Source organism: Aotus nancymaae, unplaced genomic scaffold (genome assembly GCF_030222135.1).
Source record: "Aotus nancymaae isolate 86718 unplaced genomic scaffold, 86718_ANA_hifiasm-v0.15.2.pri h1tg000020l, whole genome shotgun sequence".
Lineage (NCBI taxonomy): Eukaryota > Metazoa > Chordata > Mammalia > Primates > Aotidae > Aotus > Aotus nancymaae.
Window position 1 is genome coordinate 70,844,578 of NW_026988432.1, and position 13,045 is coordinate 70,857,622.

Genomic DNA, 13,045 nt, shown 5'->3' on the forward strand with positions numbered 1-13,045 from the left:
CAAAAAAATTGCATACAATTTGGAAGAAGCAAAACTATCCCTATTCACAGATGATTTGACCTGATATATAGAAAATCCCAAAGAATACACATACTCACACACAACTGGAAGTAAAAAAAAAAATCAGCAAATTTGCAGGGTTTAAGATCAACATGCAGAAGTCACATATTTCTACATAACTGCAACAAACAATCTGATAAGAAAATTACTAATTCTGTATATAATAGGAACTCCAATGAATAAAATACCTAAAAACAAATTGAATGAAGGAAATTAAAGACATGTACAATGACATAAATGAAACATTGTGAAAGTAAATAAAAAGACCTAAGCAGAAAAACATCTATGTCCATGGCATACAAATTTTAAAACCCTTAAGATGTCAACATTTCCAATTCAGTTTATAGATTCAATGAAATCCCTGTCAAATTTCAGTACCATGTTTACAGAAATAGAAAGACATTTTTCATATTCATAAGGAACTGTAAGGGGCCCCAAATACATAAAATAGTGAAAAAGACCAACAAAGTTGGCAAATTGACACTTTCCAATTTCAGAACTTCATGAACTTGGATTTGGCAATGGACTTATAGATATGGAACCAAAAGCCCAAGAAACAAAGAAAAAAGGTAAATGGACTTCATGAACATTTATAAAAAAATCTTTGTGATTACAAGAACATTACCAAGGAAATAATAAGACAACTACACATTCAGAAAAGGTACTAACAAATTGCATACTTAATAACAGTGTAGTATCTACAATATATGAAAATCCTTTACAACTCAACAACAAAAACACAACAAGGACTAAAATAGACATTTCTCTTAAGATGTTCAAATGATCAACAAGCACATATAAGGAATTCAATGTCATGGGGTATTATGAAAATGCCAATCAAAACCACTGTGAGTTACCACTTCAAACTGACTGCGATGGCTAGAATTTTAAAAGCGAAAGGAAAATAAATGTTGGCAAGGATGTGGAGATATTAGAGCACTTTTATCTTGCTGTTGGGAATGTAGAATCATTCAGCTGCTGTGGAAAATACTTGGAGGTACCTCTGAATGCTAAGCATAGAATTAACAGATGACTTAGCAATTCCATTCCTAGGTAAATTTCCAAAATAACTAAAACCAAGTGTTGAAAAAATGCATGTATACACAAATTCTTATTATCAATATTCATAATACCCCCAAAACAGAACCACCCAAATATCCATCAGGAAAGAAGTCAATGGAGAAACAAAATGCAGGGCATATAAACAAAATTTTGTTCTACCACAGAGGTGAATGAAATTTTGATACAAGCTACAACACCACAAATGAACCCAAGAAACTTAGGTAAATGACACCACAAATAAACAGCACTAATATTGTAGGATTCTATTGACGTAAAATATTTAGAAAAGGCAAAATTCATTAAGACAGAAAAGATGGAAATGGGGATTTTTGCTTAATAGGTAGAATTTTTGTTTGGAATGATAAAAAAATTGGACATAAATAGTGGTAATGGTTTAACAACATCATAAATATAACAAACGACATGAAATAGTACACTTAAAATGGTTGAAATAGAAAATCTTATATAAAAAGTTTAGAAATCCATATACATTCTTCTCAGCACCACATCACACCTACTCTAAAATTGACCACATAATTGGAAGTAAATCACTCCTCAGCAAACGCAAAAGAATGGAAACCATAACAAACAGTCTCTCAGAACACAGTGCAATCAAGTTAGAACTCAGAATTCAGAAACCAACCCAGAACCACACAGCTTCATGGAAAATGAACAACTTTCTCCGGAATGTTGACTGGATAAACAATGAAATGAAGGCAGAAATAAAGATGTTCTTCGAAACCAACGAGAATGAAGACACCACATACCTGAATCTCTGGGACACATTTAAAGCAGTCTCTAGAGGAAAATATATAGCAATAAGTGCCCACATGAGAAGCAAGGAGAGATCTAAAATTGACACCCTATCATCAAAATTGAAAGAGCTAGAGGAGTAAGATCAAAAAAACTCAAAACCTAGCAGAAGACAAGAAATAACTAAGATCAGAGCAGAACTGATGGAGATAGAGACACGAAAAACCCTTCAAAAGATCAATAAATCCAGGAGCTGGTTTTTGGAAAAGATCAACAAAATAGACAGAACACTAGCCAGATTAATAAAAAAGAAAAGAGAGAATAACCAAATAGATGCAATAAAAAATGATAAAGGGGATATCACCACAGATGCCACAGAAATTTGAACCATCATCAGAGATTATTACAAACAACTCTATGCACATAAACTAGAAAACCTGGAAGAAATGGATAAATTCCTGGACAGTTGCCTCCTCCCAAGCCTAAACCAGGAAGAAGTCAAAACCCTGAATAGACCAATAACAAGGTCTGAAGTCGAGGCAGCAATTAAGAGCCTACCACCCAAAAAAGGCCCAGGTCCAGATGGGATTACAGCCAAATTCTACCAGACATACAAAGAGGAGCTGGTACCATTTCTTCTGAAACTATTCCAAACATTCCAAAAAGAGGGAATCCTTCCCAAATCATTTTCTGAGCCCAACATCATCAAGATACCAAAACCTGGCAGAGACTCAGCAAAAAAAGAAAACTTCAGGCTAATATCCACGATAAACATAGATGCAAAAATCTTCACTAAAATACAGGCAAACCGATTGCAATAGCATATCAAAAAGCTTATCCACCATGATCAAGTAGGATTCATCCCCAGGATGCAAGGGTGGTTCAACTTACGCAAATCTATAAATGTAATTCACCACATAAACAAAACCAACAACAAAAACCACATGATTATCTCAACTGATGCAGAGAAGGCCTTTGACAAAATTCAGCAGCCCTTTATGCTAAAAACCCTCAATAAACCAGGTATTGATGGAACATATCTCAAAATAATAAAATCTATTTACAACAAACCAACAGACAATATCATACTGAATGGGCAAAAACTGCAAGCATTCCCTTTGAAATCCGGCAATAGACAAGGATGTCCTCTATCACCACTCCTATTCAATATAGTATTGGAAGTTCTAGCCACAGCAATCAGGCAACAAAAAGAAATAAAGGGTATTCAAACAGGAAAGGAGGAAGTCTAATTGTCCCTATTTGCAGATCACATGATTGTATATTTAGAAGACCCCATCATCTCAGTCCAAAATCTCCTGAAACTAATAAGCAACTTCAGCAAAGTCTCAGGATACAAAATCAATGTGCAAAAATCACAAGCATTCCTATACACCAATAACAGACTTAAAGAGAGCCAAATCAAGAACGAACTGCCATTCACAATTGCTACAAAGAGAATAAAATACCTAAGAATACAAAAAACAAAGAATGTAAAGGACCTCTTCAAGGAGACCTACAGACCACTATTCAATGAAATAAGAGAGGAAACAAACAGATGGAGAAACATTCCATGTTCATGGTTAGGAAGAATCAATATCTTGAAAATGGCCATATTGTCCAAAGTAATTTACAGATTCAATGCTATCCCCATCAAGCTACCAATGACCTTCTTCACAGAACTGGAAAAAACCACCTTAAACTTCATATGGAACCAAAAGAGAGCCGGCATAGCCAAGTCAATTCTAAGCAAAAAGAACAAAGCGGGAGGCATCACACTACCGGACTTCAAACTATACTACAAGTCTACAATAATCAAAACAGCATGGTACTGGTACCAAAACAGAGATTTAGACCAATAGAACAGAACAGAGGCCTCGGACGCAACACCACACATCTACAACCATCTGATCTTTGACAAAACTGACAAAAACAAGCAATGGGGAAAGGAGTCCCTGTTTAACAAATGGTGTTGGGAAAACTGGCTAGCCATGTGCAGAAAGCAGAAACTGGACCCCTTCCTGACACCTTACACTAAAATTAAGTCCAGATGGATTAAAGACTTAAACGTAAGACCTAACACCATAAAAACCCTAGAAGAAAACCTAGGCAAAACCATTCAGGACATAGGCATAGGCAAGGACTTCATGACCAAAACACCAAAAGTGTTGGCAACAAAAGCTAAAATAGACAAATGAGACCTAATCAAACTCCACAGCTTCTGCACAGCAATAGAAACACTCATTAGAGTGAATCAGCAACCAACAGAATGGGAAAAAATTTTTGCAATCTACCCATCTGACAAAGGGATAATATCCAGAATCTACAAAGAATCTACAAAGAACTAAAACAGATTTACAAGAAAAAAACAAACAAGCCCATTCAAAAGTGGGCGAAGGATATGAACAGACACTTTTCAAAAGAAGACATACACGAGGCCAACAAATATATGAAAAAATGCTCATCATCACTGGTCATTAGAGAAATGCAAATCAAAACTACATTGAGATACCATCTCACACCAGTTAGAATGGCGATCATTAAAAAATCTGGAGACAACAGATGCTGGAGAGGAAGTGGAGAAATAGGAACACTTTTACACTGTTGGTGGGAGTGTAAATTAGTTCAACCATTGTGGAAGACAGTGTGGCGATTCCTCAAGGACCTAGAAATAGAAATTCCATTTGACCCAGCAATCCCATTACTGGGTATATATCCAAAGGATTATAAATCGTTCTACTATAAGGACACATGCACATGAATGTTCATTGCAGCACTTTTTACAATAGCAAAGACCTGTAACCAACCCAAATGCCCATCGATGATAGACTGGACAGGGAAAATGTGGCATATATACACCATGGAATACTATGCAGCCATCAAAAATGATGAGTTTGTGTCCTTTGTAGGGACATGGATGAACCTGGAAACCATCATTCTCAGCAAACTTATGCAAGAACAGAAAACCAAACACCACATGTTCTCACTCATAGGTGGGTGTTGAACAATGAGAACACATGGACACAGTGAGGGGAGCATCACACACTGGGGTTTGTCTGGGGGAAATAGAGGTGGATGGGGAGTTGGGGAGAGATGGCATGGGGAGAAATACCAGATATAGGTGATGGGGAGGAAGGCAGCAAATCACACTACCATGTGTGTATACATATGCAACAATCTTGTATGTTCTTCACATGTACCCCTAAACCTAAAATGCAATAAATAAAAAGAGGCTCTGTTTCTAAATATTAAAAGAAACAGGGGCCAGCCATGGTGGCTTACGCCTGTAATCCCAGCACTTCTGGAGGCCAAGGTGGGTGGATCGCTTGGGGCAAGGAGTTCATGATCAGCCTGGCCAACATGTGAAACCCTGTCTCTACTAAAAATAGAAAATTTAGCCAAGCATGGTGGTTCGCTCTTGTATCCCAGCAACTCAGGAGGCTGAGACATGAAAATCGCTTGAACCTGAGAGGCAGAGGTTGCAATGAGCAGAGATTGCACAACTACACTCCAGCGTGGTCGACAGAGTGAAACTCCATCCCGGATAAATAAATAGGCAATTAATGACAATCTACAAGAAACTGTAATGTATTACTCTAACATAATAAATTATTTCTTCCCTAAGAAAAAAAGAACTTTAACATCCTTTCATTGTGCTCTAGCGTATTAATATATTGAGAAAATCACACATGTTAATCCAGATGCTTCTCAACTTATGATGAGGCTATGTCCCAGGAAACCCATCATAAGTTGAACATACTGTAAGTCAAAAATGCATTTAATACACCTAATGTAACTGAATATTATAGCTCAGCCTTGCTTGTCTTAAATATTCTCACAATACATTAGTTTACAGTTAGGCAAAATCAACTAAGACAAAGCTTATGTTGTGATAAAGTGTTGAATATCTCATACAATTTATCAAATAAAGTGAAAAACGGCACAATCACAGAGTCAAAACTTTAAGATGAATGACTGTAAACTGAATATCCTCTACATATATATATGAGGAAACCAAAATCAATTTGAAATTTTTAAAATATCAAATGACTGACTTCAAATTGGTTATATACCCTCTGACGACTTGTGTTATAGCAAAGAAAGCTACTATTATAACATCATTCTGGAAAATGAGAAATCCATCAATATTATACACAAAGTTACCAACTAACTAATCATTTTCAAAAGGTTAAAAGATAACTCATTTTTTATTTCTAATCACTTTTATTTTAAAAATGGGAATTATACAACTCCTCCACACATATATGCACATTAAATACCACTTTGCCATGACAGCTCAGCATACCTCATAGTTCTTAACACTATTCTATGAGGAATACAAAATGCCTTTTTATCCAAATTAACATGCTTCAAACATATTTTAGCATATGTGAGAATAAAGGAATTATGAATCAGTAGGAAAGTTGTTAAGGTAGAAGTAGCAACAATCAGCTAAGTAGATGTTGTCCACATTTATTTTGTACCGTTATAGGACAAGAGCATGCTAACTGGCCAGGTACAGTCGTTCACACCTGTAATCCCAGCACTTTGGGAGACCAAGGCAAAAGGATCACTTGAGGTCAGGAGTTTGAGACCAACCTGGTCAACTTGGTGAAACCGTGTCTCTACTAATAATACAAAAGCTAGCCAGGCATGGTGTCAGGTGCCTGTAATTCCAGCTACTCAGGAGGCTGAGGCAGGAGAATCACTTGAACCCAGGAGGCAGAGATCTCAGCTGACTGCAACCTCCATCACTCAGGCTCAAGCAGTTCTCCAGCCTCAGACTCCTGAGTAGGTAGGACTATAGGCATGCACCACCATCCCTGGCTAATTTTTGTATTTTTTGTAGAGAAGGGCTTTCACAATGTTGGTCAGGCTAGTCTCAAACTCCTGACCTCAGATGATCTGCCTGCCCTGGCCTCCTCAAGTGCTGGGATTACAGGCGTGAGCCACCATGCTGACTAATTTTTGTATTTTTGGTAGAGACAGGGTTGCACCATGTTGGTTGGGCTTGTCTTGGACTCCTGAGCTCAAATGATTCTCTTGACCTAGCCTCCAAAAGCCTGAGATTACAGATGTGAGTCACTGAGCCCAATCTACTAAGATATTTTAAAACAGCAATCATAAATGTGCAGAGACATAAAGGAAAATATGCATATACAATGAGTAAAAAAGACAAAAATCTCAGGAGACAAACAAAAATTATAAAATGAAGATAGAAGCAGAAAGCATGGCCAGGCATTCTGGCTCATGTAATCCCAGCACTTTGGGAGACCAAGGCAGGTGGATCACCTGAGATCAGGAGTTTGAGACCAGCCTGGCCAACATAGTGAAACCCTGTCTCTACTAATTATACACAAATTAGTCGGGCATGGTGGTGGTGCCTGTAATCAGAGCTACTCATGAGGTTGAGGCAGGAGAATCCCTTAAACCAGGGAGACAGAGTTTGCAGTGAGCTGAAACTATGCCACTGCCGTCCAGTCTGTGTGAGAGGGAGGATCCATCTCAAGAAAAAAAAAAAAAAAAGCAGGAACTCCACGTCTTAGAGAAAATTAAATAAACTGAAATTTGCTGCTTTGCAAAGATGGATTAAAACCTAGCTAGACTAATAAAAACACCCCAAACACAAATTGCTTCTAGCAGAAATGAAAGAATATTACTGCAGCCCACACAGATATCAAAATTATAATACACACATCTTGCCAATGGATTTGAAATAACTTTTTTGCCAACAAACTTGAAAATAAATAAATTTCATTGTAAAAAACAAATTATAAAAATGACACAATGGGAAACAGGCAATCTAAATAGTCATATATCTGTTGAAGAAATTGTAATCAAAAATCTTTTCAAGAAGAAATCTTCAGGCCCTGCTGATTTCACTATTGAATTCTATCAACAAACAGATGAAGAAAAATGTACACAAACTCCCTACAAAACAGAAGAGGGGAGAGTTTTTTCCCAATGTATTTTATGAAGTCAGATATAATGTCAATATAAACACCTGACAGGCCGGCATGGTGACTCACCCCTGTAATTGCAGCACTTTGTGAGGTCCAGGCAGGTGGACTGACTGAGGTCAGAAGTTTGAGAAAAGCCTGACCAACATGGCAAGACCCTGTTTCTACTAAGTACAAAAAATTAGCTGGGCATGGTGGCATGGGCCTCTAACCTCAGCTACTTGGGAGGCTGAAGCAAGAGAATCCCTTGAACCCAGGAGGCAGAGGTTTCAGGGAGCCATGATTGCACCGTGCACTCCAGCCTGGTGACAGAGTGAGATGATCTCAAAACAAACAAAAAAAACCAACAACAACAACAACAACCCGGCAAAGGCAACACAAAAAGAGTAAATTGTACGTTAGTTTCTGTCATGTGCATAGCTGCAAAAATTATTTTGTGCTGCCATAATTAAATTTAATTCTAATTGTACAACTAGTGAGTGTGCAAATAAACTTTTCTTAACAACTGAACTATTGAAATAAAACATAGTATTCCATTTGACTATTACCCACTTCCCATTCCCTTTCTTTTTTTTCCTATGTTTATGATTCCAAACATTAAAAAAATACTTTTACATATACAAATGTAGAGGTATTAAATTTAATAACACATATATGGCTGGGTACGGTGGCTCATGCCTGTAATCCCAGCACTTTGGGAGGCTGAGGCAAGCCGATCACCTGAGGTCAGAAGTTCTAGACAAGCCTGGCCAACATGGTGAAACCCTGTCTGTACTGAAAATACAAAGAAAATAGCTGGGCATGATGGCAGGTGCCTGTAACCACAGCCACTCGAGAGGCTGAGACAGGAGAATCACTTGAACCTGGGAGGCAGAAGTTGCAATTAGCCAAGATTGCGCCATAGCACACCAGCCTGGGTGACAAGAGTGAATCTCCATCTCAAAAAGAAGCAAATGAACAAACAAACAAACAAAAAACAAATACATTCTCAACTTGCTTTTTTCTACTAAAAATCTATAGTGTTAATTGGCTAGCTTTATGGAAGAATAATTTACATGTAATAGAATTCGACAACTTTATGTGCACAATTTGATGAACCTTAACAAATGTCCAGAGTAATGTAATCACTATCATGGTCACGATATAGAACATTTCTGACATTCCTAAAGCTTTCCCTCTAAACCCTATTCAGCCCATTCATAACCCTCACCCCTCAGCCCTGGCAACCTCTCATCTGTTTTCAGTTGCTATAGTTTTACATTTTCTAGAATTTCATTTAGAAGAAATAATAGTGCATAAAGTTTTTGTTTTAATCTTAACAAAACATTACCAAATACAGTTCATTTGTATATAAAAAGATAATAGATTAAAATAATTGGCATTTATTCTAGAAATCTAAGGTTAGTTTAGTACTAAAAACCAATAAATGATAAACTATAAAATATTGATGCAAAAAATTGAAGAGGACAGCAAAAAATGATTCCATGTTCATGAATTCAAAGAATCAATATCATTAAAATGTTCATACCACCAAAAGCAATCTACATATTCAACTCAACGTCTATCAAAATACCAATGACATTCTCCACAGAAACAGAAACAATATCCTAAAATCTACATGTACCCACAAGAGACTCAGAATATTCTAAGAAATGCTGCGTATTCTGGATATTCTGAAGAAATCACATTATTTGACTTCAAATTATAATACAGAGCTACAAAAACCAAAACAGAATGGTACTGGCATGAAAACAAACACATAGACCAATGAAACAGACTACAATACCCAGAAATAAAGTCAGAGATGTATGGTGAACTCATTTTTGACAAAGGCGCCAAGATCATACAGTGTGGGAAAGAAGAGTCTCTTTGATAAATGGTACTAGGAAAACTGGATATCCATATGTAGAAGAATGAAAACAGACTCCTATCTCTCACCATATATAAAAATCAAATAAAATGGATTAAAGACATAAATCTAAGTCGTGAAACTATAAACTTACTAAAAGGAAACATTTGGAAAACTCTCCAGGACATTGTCCTGGGCAAATATTTCTTGGATAATGTCCCACAAGCACAGGAAACCAAAGAACAAATGGATGAATAGGATCATATCAAATTTTAAAACTTCTGCACAGTAAAGAAAGCAGTCAACAAAGTGAGGAGAAACCCACTAAATGGGAGAAAATATATGCAAACTATCCACTGGATAGGGATTAATAACCAGAGTATGTAAGAAGCTCAAATAGTTCAATAGGAAAAAATCTAATAATTCAATTTAAAAACTGGCACCTGATCAGAATAGACATTTCCCAACAGAAGACACACAAATGGAAAGCAGGTATATAAAAAGGTGTTCAACATCCACTGACCATTAAAGAAATTCCAATCAAACCTACAATGACATATTATCTCACTTGAGTTAAAGTGGTTTTTACCCAAAAGACAGGCAATAACAAATGCTGGTGAGAATGTAGAAAAACAAAGAACCCTCTTACACTGTGGATGGGAATGTGAATTAGTATGGATAACAATATGGATGTACCTCAAAAACTAAATAGAACTACCATATGACCCAGCAATCCCACTGCTAGGCATATACCCAAAAGAAATAAATTAGTACATGGAAGAGATAGCTACACTCCTATGCTTATTGCATCACTATTCACAAGAGCCAATATTTGGAAGCAACCTAAGTGTCCATCCACAGGCGAATAAACAAAGAAAATGTGGTAGATACACACAATGGAGTACTATTCAACCATCAAAAAGAATGACATTCTGTCATTTCCAACAACATAGATGAAATTGAACATCATGTTAAGTGAAATAAGCAAAGCACAGAAAGACAAACTTCATGTGTCCTCACTTACCTGTGGGAGCTAAAAACTAAAACAATTGAACTCACAGAGACATCGAGTGGAAGGATGGTTACCAGAGGCTAAGAAGGGTAGCGGGGGTGGTAAGTAGATGGTTAATGGGTACGAGGATATAGTTAGATAGAATGACTAAGGCTCGGTATTTGAAAGCACCACAGGGTGACTATAGTCAACAATAAATTGTACATTTTAGAAAAATGAAGAGAACAATTGAAATGCTTCTAACACAAAGAAATGAGAAATACTTAAGGTAGTGGGTACCCAGTTTCTCCTGATATGATTAGTACACATTGTATGCCTATAACAAAATATTTCCTGTGCCCCATAAATATATAGACCTACTATGTACAAATAAAAATTAATAGTTAAAAGCTGAGAATGGTGGCCCATGCCTGTAATCCCAGAATTTTGTGAGGCTGAGGCTGGAAGATCACTTGCGTTCAGGAGTTTGAGACCAGTCTAGTCAACATAGTGAAATCCTGTCTCTACTGAAAATAAAAATTTAAAAAATAGCTGGATGTGGTGGTGCATGCTCATAGTCCCAGCTATTCTGGAGGCTGAGGTGGGAGGATCACTGATTCTCTGGCATTAGAGTTTTCAGTGAGCTATGATTGTGCCACAGCACTGCAGCCTGGGTAACAGAATAAAAACCTGTCTCAAAATAAATTAAAAATTAAAAATTCAGGCCGGGCGTGGTGGCTCACGCCTATAATCCCAGCACTTTGGGAGGCCGAGGCAGGTGGATCATGAGGTCAAGAGATCGAGACCATCCTGGTCAACATGGTGAAACCCCATGTCTACTAAAAATACAAAAAATTAGCTGGGCGTGGTGGCGCGTGCCTGTAATCCCAGCTACTCAGGAGGCTGAGGCAGGAGAATTGCCTGAACCCAGGAGGCAGAGGTTGCAGTGAACCGAGATCGCGCCATTGCACTCCAGCCTGGGTAACAAGAACGAAACTCCATCTCAAAAAAAAAAAAAAAAAAAAAAAAAAAATTAAAAATTCAATAAACATTTCACCATATTAATAGTATAAATGAAAATCACCATGTGACTGACAAAACAAATGAAAAATATTATTTTAACAAATTGAATTGAATATTCATTTGTGATTTTAAAAATCTATTAGTAAAATAAGAATTAAAGAGAACTTCCTCAATCTGATAAAAACTATATTACAAAAAAATTTAAATCTAACATTATACTTACTAGTAAACATCTGAGTGCTTTCCTCACAAGACTGAAAATAAAGCAGAGAAGTCAGTTCTTGCCATTTTCATACATTGTACTGGAGGTTCCTTCTTTTTTTATTTTTTATTTTTTGAGAAGGAGTTTCACTTTTGTTTCCCACGCTGGAGTGCAATGATGTGATCCAGGCTCACCAACACCTCCGTCTTCTAGGTTCAAGTGATTCTCCTGCCTCAGTATCCCAAGTAGATGGCATTATGGATGCCCATCACTATGCCCAGCTAATTTTGTGATCCTCTTATTATTTCAACCTATATGAGTATCTACTGTGTCTTCCTAATTTTCTTTTAAATTTGTGATTGATTGAGGCCTTTTTGCTGTAGAACGAAAGCTATAGGTTTTTACCAGGACTAATATTAACAGAAGACTGATTGAGGTCTTTTTGCTGTAAGACCTACAGGTTTTATCAGCAGTGAACCTGTTGGTTGCCAGGGGTTGCACAGAGCTAAGGAGACTGGGGGGTGGCTGGGTGCAGGCCAGGTGGCGGGTAGTGATCCTAGGGTGGGGGTTGGGGCGGTTTGCACTTGGCTGCACCCTCCTGGCTCCCCAGGCAGTAATTCCTGAAGGAGGCTTGGACTCTGGCAGAGGCCCTCCTGGGGTCACAGGTGCGATCTGCCTGTGCTTATCTTTCTCTGGGGTTCTAAGCTGCATGCTCGCACATCTGTCTCAGGCTTGGATTGGCGCCAGAGAACTTCCAAGACACCCTGTCCACCTGATCTGCCCCCACGGGAGGCCAGTTACAGGTGTCGCCACCTCAGCTGCATAATGAGTTCGCCTCTCTGTGGTTGTTCCCTCCATGTCTAGACAGCAGTGCTGAGAAGCAGGAGTCCCTGAGCTTGGAAACCAAGGCAGGGCCCCGTGGCGTGTGGCCCAGATCAAAAGGGCGCAGTCAGCTCATCGAGCCGGAGGATGTTCTGCTGACACCCTCCCCGAGGGTCTCAGGTGTATGTCGGTGGTCCAACGACCCCCAGCACACCTCGTCAAACTGAATATCCAGCCCCATGGGACGCTATCGCTGCCCGATCCGAAATCCAATGGGAAGAGCAGTCCCGAGCGCCCATCTCACTGTTTGAAGTGCTCTCCTCCCC

The 13,045-nt window shown here is 38.1% G+C and overlaps 1 long non-coding RNA gene across 1 annotated transcript in view; it reads right to left on the reverse strand.

Annotated features, from left to right (window-relative positions):
- LOC105730973 (uncharacterized) overlaps positions 1 to 12,320 on the reverse strand; it is a 35,294-nt gene extending 22,974 nt beyond the window's left edge. Inside the window, exon 1 of the long non-coding RNA XR_010343596.1 lies at positions 11,919 to 12,320. This is a non-coding gene — a long non-coding RNA (uncharacterized LOC105730973). The remainder of the gene's footprint in view (positions 1 to 11,918) is intronic.
- Positions 12,321 to 13,045: the final 725 nt, after the last annotated feature.